Source organism: Sinocyclocheilus anshuiensis, unplaced genomic scaffold (genome assembly GCF_001515605.1).
Source record: "Sinocyclocheilus anshuiensis isolate Anshui unplaced genomic scaffold, SAMN03320099.WGS_v1.1 scaffold742, whole genome shotgun sequence".
Classification (NCBI taxonomy): domain Eukaryota; kingdom Metazoa; phylum Chordata; class Actinopteri; order Cypriniformes; family Cyprinidae; genus Sinocyclocheilus; species Sinocyclocheilus anshuiensis.
This window is the reverse complement of record NW_015544169.1, coordinates 46,005-48,765: the sequence shown is the minus strand read 5'-3', so window position 1 is coordinate 48,765 and position 2,761 is coordinate 46,005. Positions and strand designations below refer to the sequence as shown.

Sequence of the window (2,761 nt, the reverse complement as noted above, 5' to 3'; positions counted from 1 at the left end):
TTGTAGGGTGGTTGTCCCCACACACTGCTAAGACACATTTATATGCAAACACCATGTAAAAGTTAATTTTACATCCAATGTCCCCTTTAAGAAAGCTGTGTGTAATTATGGTCCACCAGACACCTATTAGACATGTTTCTTAGGAGACGTTCAAATAAGATGTGTTAATGTGCTCAAAAACAGCTGTATGGGGAATGACAGAATGGAACAGAACATACAGTTTTAAAAGTTGAACTATATTTAACTTGACACATTGTCTGTAAAATGGTGTGGGATGTCCAATATAAAATCCAACCAAAACAACAGCATGATAATTTACGCCACTGGCTGTTTATTAATTAAAGAAATAGTGCAGACAGAATTCAAGAACACACATGCTTTCAATAGGATAACTAACAAATTTAAAATAATAATAAATAAATAAATAAATACAAACATCAAATATCCACCTATCAAATATCTTTTATATACCAGTGTTGTTACAGTTAACTAAAATGGAAATAAAACAAATTTGCAGTGAAACTTAAATAAAATATTAACTGAAAAAAAAAATGTTTAGGTTGAAGTACTAAAACTATTCAAACTAAAACTGAAATAAATACAAAATAAAGCTAAATAGAAATATAAAAAAATTAAAAAGTCAACAGATCATAAAATAAAAAATTAAATAAAATCTCACAATAGAAAAAGACTAAGAAATATAAAAAAAATAAAATATATACAACTGTATATAAATAGTACTAAAATAACACTATTCTATATAAAAACTATATAAAACTTCCTAATAAAACAGAGGCATTAGGAATATGCATTGTTTATATTACGTATAATGGGAATACTGCTTTAAAGTGATTTAAAGTCTTACAGTGACATGAAATTTGTTGAGAGTGGGAGATTTATTGCCTGAGCAGTGTTGTGATGGCTGCACCGACGGTGCTTAAAAGAGATCAATTTAGAGATGCAACTCCTAGAGAGAGGAGCCACTGCTTAAAATAATACAGCTGGAAGAGAACAAACAGAACAAACTAAAAAAAAAAAATAAAAAATAGTCCACCTTAATAACCAACTAGTTTAAACATGCAGTGACTTTGCTGCTTTAATCTCCTTAAAGATCTGTGACAGTTGTTCATTTGTTTAGTTAACATATTCATACTGTACTTACAAACCTCTAAAAGGAATTATTAAAATGAAGATGAATTTTAAGAATGTGCATTCTGAATGGGCATGTCCTCTGATGCGTTCTGAAAAACTGTGATGATTGTCTCCACATATTTACTGAAAGACAATACAAGCAGCTTATTATCTTGTTTAACCAGACTTAGTGTTTCTTTGTTTTGAATCCACGCCTGTTAGAATGCATCATCTCCATTAGTTAACCCAATAACAGTAAGTCCACCATTAAGCAGAGCAAATATATTCTCTGCATAAGTGGTGTGAGGAGACAAACGGAAGATCCACCTAGCAAGGAAGTTCAAGCATGTGCTAGGTGTGGTGGGAAAATATTGACACAGTATAGTACTAAAAAAATAAACTTCTGTCAAAACTCACAGTCAATGCACTGAAGTATCAGTATTTGAAGTTAGTTTTATTATCATTATTTTAAATAAATTGATAGTTTATAAAAATAAAAAAAAAATTCTGTTATTTACTGACCCTAATGTCATCCCAAAACTGTATGGATTACTAGCATATTAGCTGATTATTAGTATTTATAAAGCTAATTTTAATGCCTTTTTTCTGCATGACCATATCCGATATCCCTTAACCCTAACCCATACCTAAACATAACTACTACAACAACTACCTTACTTTTATCAATTCAATAAAAGTCGTTGAGTTCACTGTTGTTTACTTCTAATGTTTATCAGCTCAATCAAATGCAAGAAAAATAAATCACCACAAAATATTTATCCCTTTTTATTGTTTGGATGCTGAACCATCCATTTAGCTTTCCAGACATTACGACAATGACAAATATTTGCACTGAAATTGAATAATACGAACAGTTTTGGTGCAGCAAATTGTTTGAAAATATTTTATATTGTTTTGTTTGACATTTTATAAACAGGCATTTGCATCTACATTTACATAAAGAAAGTTGAGTACTAAAATTCAGCACTTCAGTACTAAAAATTTCTAGGTCTGCAACAAATGATTAATCGACTATTACTCTATAGGTTATTTCCTAATCAATCAAGTAATCCTTTAGCTAACTTACTAATAAATAATAACATAACTTCTGCCATTAATTGTGCAATGTTTTATTCAAACATTTTCTCATAAAAATACTTTAGAAGAAAAAAAAAACAGAAAAAAAAACAAAAGTGACAAGAATTTTAAGTCATATATTAATGATACAAATGTCCGTGATGTTTCAAATTGATTGTTGAGTCTTGAAATATTTTTGATCATTCAGCTTGATTATATGACATGGCAGACAACTGGCCATCCAGTGCGGTACCATTAATAAATTGCGGGTTGTGAGGGTTGCCAAGAATGCAGTTGTGAGTCCTGAAATTCTGCATGCGTCAATTCAGTTACAGAATGAGGTTTTCATGCTCGTGTAAAAAAAATAAATAAAAAAAAATCGGTTTTAATGCAGCTGAATTAATCGCCATATTAGCCATCAGCATCTGCTCTAGGGTGTGAACGTAAACGTCATTGTAGGGCTGTGCAATTAATCGCATGCGATTGTCATGCGCATCTCGTCAGTAAAACCGGTTCCGTGATTAGTAGTAAATCGCCATTAGCTGCTTTCAGA

General features: G+C 30.9%; 1 protein-coding gene across 1 annotated transcript in view; it reads right to left on the bottom strand.

Annotated features, from left to right (window-relative positions):
• Positions 1 to 2,761, bottom strand: part of LOC107695979 (acyl-CoA:lysophosphatidylglycerol acyltransferase 1-like) — a 51,813-nt gene that overhangs the window by 24,413 nt on the left and 24,639 nt on the right. The gene's annotated exons all lie outside the window — the stretch shown is intronic.